Source organism: Pyxicephalus adspersus, chromosome 7 (genome assembly GCF_032062135.1).
Source record: "Pyxicephalus adspersus chromosome 7, UCB_Pads_2.0, whole genome shotgun sequence".
Lineage (NCBI taxonomy): Eukaryota > Metazoa > Chordata > Amphibia > Anura > Pyxicephalidae > Pyxicephalus > Pyxicephalus adspersus.
In genome coordinates, this window is record NC_092864.1 from 44,885,763 (window position 1) to 44,900,838 (window position 15,076).

The window sequence follows — 15,076 nt, forward strand, 5'->3', positions numbered from 1 at the left end:
TGTTCTTGTTTCTTCTTATTAGGATTAATGGTTTTACTTTGCCAGAGAATGCAATGTGAAACCAAATGAATTGCTGCATTCATTTGGTTTCACATTGCATTCTCTGGCACAGTAAAACAATTAATATAACAACAGCTCTATGATAATTCCTGATAATATTATTCCTGATAATTCCTGATTATTGAGCATACCTGTCAGTATAAACTCGGCGTGGTCCACGCATAGGCTGCTGGTTAATAGACACGAGTGATGCCGCTACTACAATTCCTGGCATCACTTGCATCTATAAAATGCGGGGCCACACATAGGGAGGCCGCTCTGCCGGAAATTGTAGTAGCGGCATTGTACTCGCGTCTAAAGACCAGCAGCTTAATATAAATTGCAGCTGACCTGCCGTTACTATGGATTGCAGTAAATCTACGTTCTGCAAGGACAAAGAAGAAAAGGGGAAAGGGTTTAATGGAAATGAATGATTGAGGGGAAGCTTTATTTTAAAGTGCTCATATTGCTTTAACAAATTGCTAGTTTCTGAAGCAGATATGTATTTAATTACCCAAAAGGAACAGCTAATTACAGAATTCACATGCATGCACTCTAGGATTTCACATGCATGCATGAACATGAGAGGCAAACTTTAAAGCCCATCATTTCTTCTGCTAAATAATTTGTTTTTTTGCCCTGCCTGTTGTGTAAATTATTATTATATCAAAGGAGAGCATAATATAAGATTGTTTCAAGAAAGGTGAATCTGTTGTTTATAACAATGTCCTCTAGATGGGGCTTGTGTGACTTGATCTAACTTTCCAGCTGTGCAGAATCTTTGTGCATGAAAAATAAATGGTTCCAATAGTTTAAAGGCCAGTGTTAATTTTTGGAATCTGTCATTAACAAATATTGAAGACTCTGGTATATAACATAATCCTGAAATGTAAAAAGAAATAACTAGTTAAATGAATTACTTGGAGGACTCAACTAAAAAGAAACAAAAATAAATTATAAAGCATGGAAGGTATTCTGCAAAGTGTGGGAGTAAAAGTCTGATCCACATGATTCTAGAAACAAGCAGTATAACAGTTACCTACAGCAGATGTGCAGTGCAGTGTATACTCTGTGCTGAGCCCAGTGCCAGAAATATGAAACTCTATTGGGCATAATTAGTTGTCGCTATATCATCAAATCAAACCAAGCAAACCGGCAGTAGAAAATGTATCAGAGAAAATGGCATCAAAAGGCAATGAAACACAGAGCTGGTATTGCTGGAACATTCAGAGGTGAAATTGTGCTGTTCATACTTGTACATTATCATAACTACGCTAAACTAGTGCATATGGGTTAACTTGAATTTTCAGGGAAAATGGTGATTTATTGTTCGCTTAAATTATACCCAAACTGCCCTTTAATTTCACCTTACATCTTATCCTATAGTTTACAGCAGTGTTTCTCAACCAGGATTCTGGAACTCTAAAGTTCCTCCGGAGGTTGCTAGGGGTTCCTTGAGCAATGAGCAATGTGTGAATCTCTGGTCAATTTATTAGATACCAATGATCTTTTTGTCTATCTGTAAGAATGGCAGCCTTCCCACTGGCCTGTAATGTAAGAGGCATTCTTCCCACTGACCACCACACTAATGTACTGTGAGCTGTAGCTATATTCATTATAGTAGGGGATCCCTGAAGGCCTGAAAGTTATACTTCAAAGGTTCTCCCCTGTACAAAAAAGCTGAGATACTGGTTTACACACTGGGCTTGATTTATTTAAGCTCTCCAAGACTGAAGAAGACAGACTATCATGGGTGTACCTGGTTGATCCAGCAAACCTGGAATACATTCCAGGTTTGCTAGATAACTTAGGTTTTGTAATGTTAGTCTATCTGCTCCAGCCATGGAGAGTCTTATTAACTCAGGGCCATATTTGCCACAAAAATTTATATTTACCAGTAGAGAAAATGTTCACTTAAAAAAGGCTAATTTGCAAAATTACCCTATGGTATATTATATTGTGACCACAAGTGCTGGGGGTGTCTGATGAACTTGTGGGAACATGTCCCAAGGACAAATCAATTCTAAAAAAGCATATCGTTTTTCCATAAAATTGCTTTGACTGGGAATATATTCCAACATAATACCCCCATCAGTTTTGGTCACATTACTATGTTTTAATGCTCCTACTTTAACTTTGATTAAAGGAACAACTACCAGTTTTCCACTTGTGACATTCTGGTGCCTTAAGTTTTTTGAACAATACTACATTTGATAGGGTGGGTGCTTTGTAAAGTCCAGCATGTTGGGTTCACAAAATGGCAAATATACTTGAAAAAACTTTTTTTTATGCATTTCTTAATTTCCCTTTTCCATACCCAATAATGTGGCCATTTGGTCCTTAAATGTAGTTAGTGTTTTTTAATTAATATTTTTGTTTTTTCTTTTTGCTTATTAATTTTTTATCATATGCATTGCTCAGGATTGTAGCAAGTTTCATGTACACAGAAGCCATAAGATAACATTTGTGCTCTATGCATTTGTAATCACACTCATATAAAGCTTTCTTTCTTCAGGGAAACCAAGCGTATCACACAGGCCTCAGCTAGCTGTCAATAATCCAAATGCCACAAGGTATTGTATTGAGTTAGCAGACAGAATATAATGCATTCCCGAATCAAACAAGCTGTTATTATTATTTTGGTTTATTACCCACATTATTTTTCTTTCTTATCAAAGATCCCTCTGATTACAGCAGAATTCTACAGGGTAGCATTGGAATGAAGGTACAATATGTTCTTCTTTGTTATGAACAAAAAATACATAAAAATGCATACCAAAAATAATACATAAAATATGTTACAAATGAGCTGAATAAACAAGCAGTGGCAATTTCTAGTTGTTGACACCTTGTACATATTATAAAACAAAACTAAAAAATGATAGCTAATTTTAGGATAATTAGGACTCAAATGGCTTTTTTTTAAGACAGGGAATCAGACATGTCCTCAAACATTCCCTTGTGGCAATATTTCAGGGCCATGTGTTTCATTGCCAGTAATTGATTCCCATTGGGGAATGTTTGAGGGAATGTCAGATTCCTTGTCCTATAAAGAAAGCCCAAAAACTCAAATATATATAATATGATATTCTCATGCAGTAATTCTTAAGCAGGGTTCCTTCAGAGGCTGCTAGGGGTTTCTTGCACCTTTCAGTTTAGTTTAACTGATACCAGTGATCTTTTTGGCTATCGGTAAAGGTGACATTCTTCCAACTGGCCAGATATATGAGAGGGATACTTCTCCCTGACCACCACACTAATGTACTGTGAGCTGTGGATATAATAATTATAGGAGGATCAGCAGACAAATTCCTGAGCAAACTCCAATGAACACTTAAATAATGATCAGAGACCAGTTTGAGCTATCTGGCAAATATACTGATATTTTACTTCTTTTTTGTTATACATTTTTATTGTATAGTAAGTACAGGCATGTCATATATATGACATATATATATATATATTGCTACTGAATTAAAGATATGTAAAGGGTGTATAGAGTAAAATGTATACATAAACCAACAGTTCACCCTAAACTAGCTATTGCTTAGGTTTATGAATAAAACACAATGATAATTCATGTACACAATCAGGTATTATTATGCTTTAAATCAGGGACTTCATTCAGTGCTGATAGTTGATGATTGCTCCTGCAATGGCCAAGATGGAGATGTTGCTCAGTTAAAGCACATGGGTATTGCTGCTCGCTTTCCTATTGCATGCAGCTCTTTTTTTCCTAAGAAAAATCACATGGCTGAGTCAATATAAGTCAACTACCCCCAAATCAAATTACTGTTGGTACTGCCCCTCCTACCTACAGAGTTCATAGAGTTTGATTGACAAGGCTGTACAAAGCACTAAAAACACGAACTAGATATTACAATGCATTGTACAGATGTAATGAAGGTTTTGAGTCTTCAGTATCTTAGCTATCATTTACTGTTAATGATATTGATTGGAGATGAAGACATTATCCTGCCCCTGTACAAAGCATTGGTCAGACCACATCTGGAATTTGCAGTCCAGTTTTGGGCACCAGTTTACAAAAAGGACATTGTGGAGTTGGAGAGAGTGCATAGAAGGGCAACTAAACTAATAAAAGGAATGGAGGGGCTCAGCTATGAGGGGAGATTAGCTGAACTGAATCTATTCTGCCTTGAGAAGAGAAGTTTAAGAGGGAATATGATCACCCTGTATAAATATATAAATGGTCCATATAGAGAACTCCAATTATTCACTTTGAGATCATTACAAAGAACAAGAGGGCACTCTTTGCGTCTGGAGGAAAAGAAGTTTAAGCTCCAGATAAGGAAGGGATTCTTCACTGTAAGGTCTGTGAAAATGTGGAATCGGCTCCCTCTGAAAGTGGTTTCAGCAACTACTATAGATTGCTTTAAGAAAAAGCTGGATGTTTATCGAGAAGTACAGATCATAACTGGGTGTTACAGTTTAAAAGGAATGACTCCAGAGACTGTTGATCCAGGAATATCTGATTGCCACACACGATCAAGAAGGATTTTCTTGAAGGAGTAAATTGAACCAGGCTTAATGATGTTTTTTTGCCTTCCTCTGGGTCAACTATGCCTATAGGGTATTATCTGGAATATGCTGGTTTTTGGTGTGTTTTTTCCATAGTGTATGGGGGAATTATGGGTATGATGGAATTATGTCTTTTTTTCAAATATGTTATAGCAATCTGTCAGTGACTGCTTGCTTGTTACAACACTCCGGGCCTTGTTTAATTAAGCTCTCCTAGACTGGAGAAGGTAGATTGGATGGGAAAACCTGGGTGATCCAGACAGTGGAGGGGAGGCTTCACATTCATAATTTGGTAATTTTTGCATTTAGATTCCAAACACAAAACAAACTTTTCAGATTGTAGGAAATTTTGCATGCACATTTTGGATTCTAAAAGGTATCTGCAGGATGTGATTTTCACACTTTCACCTACTGTTCAATCCATAAACAATAAAAATAAACATATGTTAAATGGTAAATTCATACCTTGTTTAGATAACAAATCTTTGAAGTGAATGTTGGTAGATGCGAATACACAATATGCCTCAACACACATTAAATTCTACACCTTGGTTTCCCTGGTCTATGAATAAATTTTGTACTTTTCTACTGCTGCATCTCACAATCAAAGTGCACATGACCTGTAATGATGTGTTGCTGGCTTTTATCCAGACTAGTTCTTCCACAGAGGAATTAATATCAGCACCTTGGACAGAGCACACAGCAGTAACAACACAAGCCAGGGGTCCATGATGTCCATGTTGCAGTCCTAATGGTTTTATTACTGTATGTGACCACATGCAGATGCTTCTTATATCTAACTAAAATGATTTGGCAGAAGTTCCACTTTAAAGGAATATTAATAAAATGTACAGAAATACATTCCTGGAAAGCCAATGTTCTAATCCAATAATTCACAACTTTTCTAACATGGGTAAACCCCTTGAAATAACTTTCAGGTCTTCTGTGAACTTTTGCTATATTTACTATATCCACAGCTCACAGACATTTGTGTGGCGGTCAGTGGGAAGAATTCCTCTTACATTGCTAGCCAGTGAGAGGAATGTCATCCTTACACACCAAAAAGATCACTGATCTCAATTAAACTGACCTGAGAGTACTAATAAAATCTAAGAGCTAAGAATTAGGTATTAGGTAAAGGGCTGTATTACTTTCCAAGTGATTTGTATGGCCAACTATCCGGTTGCAAATGCAATTAAAATTATGCATAACTTTCATTACAATATTTTTCATGGTGGACCTTGTTCATGCACTTCCTCTCATGGGTGGAACTATCTACAAAATGTGCTGCTGTTTTCAGTCGTGCCAGGATGGATATTATGTGCAGCTTTGCCAACACACATTGCACAGACCCATTCCACCATCCTCACTATCAGCAAGTGAATCCAGAGCAATAATGAGCAGTCAAGCTTGAAGCATTTACATGTCATGAATGCTATCCAGTATGAGTTTAGAGGGCAATTAGGTATATGAGGTTGGAGCCATTGATATTTTCTTATTTATTAACATCAGCATGATAAAAAATGTCAGTGCCAGTAAAATAAATGTATCTAATGTTCCCTCTGGTGTCTGTAAATTATATTAAAGAGAAATCAAAGACCATTCCTTATGTTGTCCCATAGTATTCTGATTATTATAACAAATAACTGTTATATTTATACAAAAGCTGAACTCCAACCTTATTTTTAGTCCTGTACTATTGTTTAGGTTCCTATGCTAACCTATCCTATTACTTTGCTAACTCCAATTTAACTGCACACTCAGAGCTTTCCCCATTATGCATTAGAAGCTGCTGCAAGTCACAAGCTCAGCACATTTCCTGGCGGATGGACATCCAGAATCATAAGGGACTAAACACCACGGCCCAATTTTCATTAGTGTGTCAGAGCGGTGTGTTTACAGCAAATTAAAAACTCCCCAAATTTGCTAAAAATCTTGCAATACACCTGAAATGAACTGCTTTTCTTCACAGTAATCATAGTGATTACAAATGTGTGTTAAAATTTATCTTAGTTTGTTTTATAATAGGATGGTTGTCTGTGCTGTGGAGGGAATAAAAAATAATTGTAAGACATGATGTGACATTTCCAAAGTATCAAAGTGATCTAATGGTGGCTCAGACACGTTTCAGAGACTGAAAGAAATGCCCCTTTCACTTAAGCCATAATGAAGGTTTCCCTGGAAACGCGCTGTTTTATATATTGCCAAACCGCATACAGAGCTCTCCTTTCATGTAGTTTTTAATAGCTTCTAAGTTAGCCTGCTCATACTGGCAGTAGGACACTATGTACATCTATGGAACCCACCCAGATATAAGGATGGACCAGATACTAAAACAGCCATTAAAACTTCTATAAATTCTATTTACTGCCCAAAATCGCCATTTGATCATTGAACATTTTAGGTTTTTTTCTGCATGTGCCGTAAATGCTGTTTAATCTTTTCATATATATTTTTTTTTATTTTTTGTAACATAGAACTCCAGCTTTACAAAAACATTACCTGTCACCAGTTTACCAGATCAAATGACAACCATTGCCCCTAAATTCCCTACCTTTGATCCCCTGTCATGAACCTGCCTGCTAGGGGTGTCATAATGAGCCACTGGTGACTGCTCATTGCACAAGCCTGTTTATCCATATTTACCATAAGGAAGTTCACCCTAAACTATCTTCTGCAGCCACCACTGGAGTGAGTGCATTTGGACATGAAATAGGTAAAGCTGCAGGTTCTATGCAGCACTGAGATGTAAACAACTCTGTAAAAAGATAAACATAATATTTTCTAAAATATGCTTAAAAATAAAGAACATGTGATGTACTTTTCTTATATGTTCGGGTATTTTGCAAAGAGAATTTTCATTATATATTTAGTAAGCTTGTGAAGTGATCATTCACATAGCAAAATGAACAGCAAAACCCATCCTAAACTGAACTGGCTTAGTACTAAAGATAAAGCTTGTTATTCTGTGCCAATCTTTATAGCTTTGTCTTCAGGGTGACATATGGAGGACACAGTCTGTTTATCTGAACGCTTTTATTTGGAGGAATTCAAGGGTTCATTCACACTTGTGCACAAAGTTTCTCAACCAGGGTTCTGTGAAACCCAAAAGTTCCTCCAGAGGTTGTTAAGGGTTCTTTACTATTAGCAATTTTGTGCCTCTTAGATCAGTTACCATGATCTCAAATGATCCTTTGGCAAATGATCTAAATGGTGGCATTTTCCCAATGGCCAGCCTTGTAAGAGACACTAGGCCCGATTTATTAAAGCTCTAAAAGACTGGAGAAGAAAGACTAGCATGGGAAAACCTGTGTGATCCAGCAAACTTGGATTGAATTTGGTCCCAGGATTGTAATAAAACTAAAGCAAATAATATTGAAAAAATCCAAATCAGGTTTGTTGGATCACCCAGGTTCTATCATGAAAGTCTATCTTCTCGTGTCTTGGAGAGCTTTATTAAATCAGACCAATTCTTTACCACTGACCATACTGTGAAATTTGGCTATTGTTATTATTGTGAGGGGTTTCCTAAAGACCTAAAAGGTTTTTTTTTGGGTTCCCCCATGTTAAAAAGGTTGAGAAAGTGTTGATGTATGCGTGTTGTTGTTACAGTGTGTTGCCTTAGACAAGCCCTTTGGGCTGGCCAAAATACCCTAATGCACCCAAAATCAAGCTTGTTGGTTTTTCAGAGGTGCAGCAAGTGTTTTCAGAAGGTGTGTGGTGTGCCAATCATTCAAATGCATTACCCAGCCTTGTTACTATGCATTGCATTGATTGACATATAAAAATTAAAGATTCTGAGATGTTTTTCTTACCCCTACCCTTCCCTCTATACTGGTGGTGTCTCCAACTGTTTTTCTTTCTTCATGTTTTTTTTCTTGTATCTGCTATTACCATGGCTAAAAATTAAGTGGTTATCTTCCCTGAGTCTGAGGTACTTGCTTGCCTAAAATACTGGTTATCATTGAAAGCATTCCAATTTCACCAGGTCCTCAAGCTCACAGTTTAGGAGTATTTTCCTGCTCTGTCTCCAGTTAAGAACATCCATTTCTCATTTATGAAACTAAAGTACAGTTGCATGTTCTAATCATACCCTGACTTCTCTCCTGTAATTTTTTCTCTGCTCATTTCCCCTTGTGTGTTAAAAATTCTGCAGCTCAACCTATAGGCTGACCAAACACATAGCAAGTTACTTTAAATTACTAGAAATCGAACATACAAATGTTCAACTGACCACTAGAATTTGTCTTCTGTTGAAACTGGGCAATAATTTAGCAAGTTGGAATGCAATTGAATGAGCTGAAACATCAGCATTTGAAATTTTATTGATCTGATTTTCCATCTTTTTGTGCTTGATCTAAGCTTCTATATTATCCTATTGATTGCTTTGTAATTTCAGCAAAAACAAAAATAATCCAAAATGTTATTTATCCATTGAATTTTCATGTGTAAGCTCAGCTTTAGGCTAGTCTTCTTAAATCTTGTACAGCAATAGATTTTTGCCACCCTAGGTGATCGGTTGTGATCATCTTGGGTGAAAATCTAGCATTAGTACAGTCGTTGTCCAACATTGTCTAGAGATCCATCACAATAATGACTGCTGTTGTTTCAAAAAAGAAAAACACTGTGAGGCAGTGAGGTATCTCTCTTTCTTCCCCCCCCCATCCCTTTCCAAATAAAAGAACAGCACTGTCTGTACAGTGTTCATTCATTCTTGTATTGTTGATTCTAGCTGCAATAATTGGATGTCTGTACAGGGCAGTTTGTAAGCAAAATACTCCATTTTCAACCAGCTGGTAATTACAAACATGAATAAACAGATTAATGAAACCCACAAAAAAAGTCTCAACATCATGTAATGATACACATACACTAGCTAGGTTGGCAGGTCTTATTGATCTCTTCAGCCGTTTTTCAATTTAAAACTTGTGTGAAAATGTACTTTTACCCTTGCCATGGAACTTCTCTCCATCAAACATTTACCACCTTTGCATAACTAATGTTGGGTTGTAAGGGTGACATTCCACCATCCCCACTGGCCAGCAATATAAGAGCCATTCTTTCCCCTGACAGCCACGCTAATGTACTGTGAGCTGTGGATTTAGTAATTATATGAGGGGTTCATTAGGACCACGGTAAATGGTTGAGGGAGGCTGTATTGGAGTTTTCATACTAAATAGGTAGTGTATGCAGTATATTCTGTGTGGGAGCTAGAACTGTTTATTATGATGACTAAAGCAAATACCACTTTAACCACCCGACCGTTAAACCCGACCTTGGTTCGGGTTAAAAAAAATTACAATTATCGATAAACCCGAACTTTTCTCACTGTATGAAAATACAGTGAGAAAAGTTCGGGTTTATCGATCACTTACCTGGTCCCGCTGCGATCATCCAGCGTCGTGTTCCAGCGTTGTCCTCCAGCGATCTCCAGCGTCAGGTGCCTTCTCCGAGAAGAAGAAGCCGGCCGGCGGAGAAGAAGAAGCCGGCCGGCTTCTTCTCCGTCCGTAGCGTGTGCGTGTCCCTCGACGATGACGTCGGCGCGTGTGCGGGAAATTCAAATTGAAACTCATTCAAACACATTTTGTATTGGATTGAATACAAACCTCTGTATCCAATCCAATACAAAATAATTCAAAATAAATACAAAGTATGTAATTGGTAAATTCAAACTCTCATTTTGTATTGGATTGGATACAGGAGTTTGTATTCAATCCAATACAAAATGAGAGTTTGAATTTTGTTCTCATTTTGTATTGGATTGAATACAAAGTCCTGTATCCAATCCAATACAAAATAATAGAAAATATATTCATGTGGTTTTGTCTATAGGTATGTGACGGACACTAGGGAGGTGTTTTAGAAAAATATATTATTATACAGTATACCGAATTATCGCATTTTCAGTATTTTTGATTTATTTATGTATTCTTGTTTAAGCTGATTTTTGTGTCTTTTATTTAATTTTATTAAAAGTAATTTTTTTTTTTTTTTACATGATTGTGTGTTTCAAACGTTTTTTATATTCATGATTTCTACTAGACCCTTGTTCGGACATATTTCTGTAAGTTTCAGGTGTATAATTTAAAAAAAAAATTTCATGAAAAACAGTGTACCGCTTTTGGAACACAAATCTAGACATCAGTATAACGCCCTGGTGGTTAAAGTCTTCACTTTTATGGTATGCTGCATTTATTAGCTATTTTATTGGGCATGCTTACCATATAACCTTTTGAGAGAGAAAATCACAAGAATGCAGCCAAGAGGTTTTGTTTTGATTCAACCAAATATAATGATAGGAATAGTGAACAAAGAATTTTTGACTGTGGAAGTATTGCTTGTGCCAGATGGGGTGGTTACTGAGTCTTAGGGATTTTTTGTCCACTTGGGATTTTTTTACTAACTACAGTCTCTACATCAACCACAGCAAAGCCTAATGTTGCAAAGGATTTGTCCTCTCAAGCTGGTTTCAAAAACATGACACTGACATACCTATTTTCTTTTTCCTTGCTTTGTCAACGTATACAGATCACGCAACCATTTCCCATGCCCAGCGTTCTCCTTAAATTTAACCTAAGACGAACAAACTTTGTCCTTCAAACCTTCAAGACAGATACAAACAATGACACAGGAGGAGAGGACCCTGCTCAGAAGAGCTAATAATTCAAGGGGAGGGGAAAGTAGCATATGATAGGAGGGGGATATGGAATGGTGAGTGAGTAGTGGGGTTTAAGAGACAGGTAGGTGAGTTTGAAAAGATGGTTTAAAGGGCTCTTTTAAATGTGTGGAACGTAGTAGCAAGTTGAATAGGACAAGAAAGAAAGTTCCAGAGATTGGGGGCAGCCCTAGAAAAATCTTTAGTTGTGCATAGGATGAGGTGGTGAGTGAGGACATCATTAGTAGGTAATTAAAGAAGCAAAGACATATTCAGAATCTCTGAGGATTTTACTCACACTAATATCCTTTAGTTTCTTACAAACCAGGTATACCTTGGGACATGCCGATAAAATATGAACCAATGGATGGGCATCATCTTTAGAGCACAGGAGATGGTCAGAGACTGCATGCTTTAAGAGATAGTCAAAACTTGTAGTAAAATTAGGAATGACTTCTATAATACTACCTATAATACTACCTATACTTCTATAATACTACCTCTTCTTTACAAATCAATGCTTTGTGCTCCCTACAGCCTGCTTGAAAATTACATGGGCCACATCTGATATATCTTAGCAAGATTCATTACAAATGATCACAGAGGAAACCAAAAAACATGAAAAGAGAAAAGTGACCGTCAGCACAGAATAAAAGTAGGAAAAAAGTATATAAAATAGTCTTGAAGAAAATCAAGCTAACTACTTTAGTAGCTAACTTTAGTACTAACTTTAGTAATCAATCTAAATAATATTTTTTCCTGCACTTGGCTTGAGTAAGCACCACAACAAAGAAAACCAAACTACTGTCTGCATGGGCCCAAAGGGCCAAGCAATAGCTGCCAAATGGGATTAGGTTGGGCACCATATATATATATATATATATATATATATATATATATATATATATAAAATCACATCTCTGTTTTTTTATCAGGTATTCATTTTAGGTTGTACTTTAAGTTAAGGCTATGCTTTCCTTTTTCATAAACAGCAGACCCCCTTTTTAATTAGCCTTCTCTAGTTCTGTATTTTTTAGAGCTCTGAGATCATAGGGATTTTACTTCTCTCACAGACAATTCCCATGTGATCAGACAGGCAGCATCGGCCATTCAGAGGGCTGTGCAGTGAGCCGCACGCAGTAGGAAATGAGCTTTTGTGTATAGTGCAGAACTGATGCAGAATAACACAGCGCACTGTGTAGTATGCATTGACTGAGCCAAGGCAACACAAGAAATTATCCTCATCTTCTGTCGAAATTCATTACTCTAGGTCCATGTAAACACTACCACTGTGCCACCATTATACCGGCAGATCCTGGTAAGTCATATTTGCTTGCATATTTTTATTTCTTTTCAGCCAAGGCTTTGTGCAGGCAGCATTATTAATATTATATATAGAGTAAATGTACTACAGGGCAGAGGTTGATGGGCTGTGCGTTTAGAATGAGATGACAGTCTGTTTGAAACATTGCCAGGAAGATAACCATACAGGCTGTCTTCTTCAAGATTAAAGAGGCAATTGGCGAAGGTGTACTAGGCATATTTTAGAACATTTAATTTATACATTGGGCATTAGTTTAAAGGGTTTATCTGAAATGAGAATTCTTTTCACTGATCATATTCTTGGGATATGGCAGCAAAAGTCAGTGGTGAAATATGAAATGTTTAATGTCAGTTTTTAGTTACGAAAGAAAAAAATTATATTAGAACAATTATGTAACAGATATGTATAGAACTATAAACAAAGCTGGGATAAATACAATAGATTATAAATCTATAAAATGCCATTATTATTATTACTGTATTAATAAAACAAAAGGTAGTACATTAGGCTCATTTTCTAAAGGTTACGGATACAAATTTTCTGAAAAAAAAGCTACGTTCAGTCCAATGAGTCCAATGAGATTTGAACATTGTAATCAAGTGCCTAAATTTCATATCAATCATATTATTAAGGTGAATTTAACACAAATGAATAATGAATACCGTCTAAAAGGGGATACACAATAATATTAAATCAATAGGCACTAGATATCTATATAATCACACTTTATATAAACACATATCTTTGCACTTATGATACAACATGAGATTTTGTTTTTCCATTACTCATCCCAGTTAGGCACAGTTGAAATGTAGGGGGTAAATTGATGCTCAAGAGGTGAATTACAGATAAAAACTGGCAGGGGTATATGTTGACAGTGTGGTGATACTTTTTTTGTTTGTCTATCAAGCAAAAACTAGATGAGAAAGTGTCACAGGATCTCAAAAAACTGCTAGCTCTGCAATGGGTTGTCACTCTCATTAGGCTCCTGACATCTAAGAGTGCTGATCACCATTCATTTTGGCATCAGCTGGCTCTAAAGCCTGTGTGCATTATCTTTTTGCTGTGCAAAAAATATAAATGTAATATTTTAGTTAATGTTTTATGGTCTTTTTTTAAGCAACAATACACCTAACAATACACCCAAAAGCAATTTTTTTTGTATAGGTGAATAGGTGGGCCTAGGGGATTCTTTTAGGTCTTGAATACATACGAGTGAGTTTCGCCTGCCCTAATTCCTGACTCCCATTTTCTTCTGTTCATCTAGGAGTCTTAGGTGTTCCCATTCACCTTTGCATGTTCTAGATCCACCTGTTGCACCCTACAGGCCAGTGGGTGGAGAATAAAGCTGCAGACCATAAGGCTGGGCTAAAAGCTGGAAACCAATGAGCAGGGCCAGTCTCTAGCAGCTTCATAAAGTAGCATGGTTGGGAAGAAGCTTAACATACACAAATTGAGAAGGGCTCATCCTAGTACCAAATAGCAGGGACTTCTTTATTGGTTGGACTTACTCTGATGTTTCGTTTAACCAAAGGCAGCTTCCTTTAAAACCTTTAAGCTAACCCATATCACTATGGGAATCCTATGTCCATTAATAATATAATACTTTGTTCAGTAATAAATATTTATTGCAAAGCACAGGTTTGCTAGGCATCACTGTAGACAATATTTTATTGGATAATTCTCTGAAAAAGGAGTTTGCATAGACTATGCAAGCCGCTAAAGAGAAAATTATTTTATTTGGATAGCTGGAAAAATTGGAATATATATTTGTATATATAATTGTATATATTTATATTCCAAAAGTGTTCAATGAGACTATAACAGTCCAATTTCATCAAACCATGTTCTTCTTTATTAGTTGGACTTACTCTGATGTTTCATTTAGCCAAAGGCAGCTTTATTTAAAACCTTTAAGCTAACCCATATCACTCTGGGAATCCTATGTCCATTAATATTATAATCCGTTGTTCAGTAATAAATATTTATTGGCAAAGCACAGGTTTACTAGGCATCACTGTTGACAATATTTTATTGGATAATTCTCTGAAGCAGAAAAAAGAAGTTTGCATAGACCATGCAAGCTGCTAAAGAGAAAATTTAGAATGAATGAAAATGTTTTGGCAGTATACTTTACTAGATCTGGCAGGTACTCACCATTATTTTATTTGGATATCTGGAAAAATTGGAATATATATATTGTATATATTTATATTCCAAAAGTGTTCAATGAGACTATAACAGTCCAATATCATCAAACCATGTCCTTTTAGAGTTGGCTTTTTGCATATGAGCACAATCATGGTGAGAAAGAAACTGGCCTAACACTCCCACCCAGCAGCACACCAAGGTCCCAGGTTCAAATTTGTATGCATGTGAACAGAAATTCATTTATTCTTTCCCCGAGGTATGCCAACACTGTACACTAAGCTGCTTATGAAGAATGCAAACAAAAAGAACCTGCTTTCTTTTTTTAATTTTTCACTTTCAGTCTGCTTTATTGGTAATCTGGAAACCTA

General features: G+C 36.5%; 1 protein-coding gene across 1 annotated transcript in view; it reads left to right on the forward strand.

Moving 5' to 3' along the window:
- Positions 1-12,360: 12,360 nt before the first annotated feature.
- Positions 12,361-15,076, forward strand: part of CSRNP3 (cysteine and serine rich nuclear protein 3) — a 66,796-nt gene continuing 64,080 nt past the window's right edge. Inside the window, exon 1 of the mRNA XM_072418276.1 lies at positions 12,361-12,551. The gene's annotated coding sequence lies outside the window, so the exon portion shown is untranslated. The remainder of the gene's footprint in view (positions 12,552-15,076) is intronic.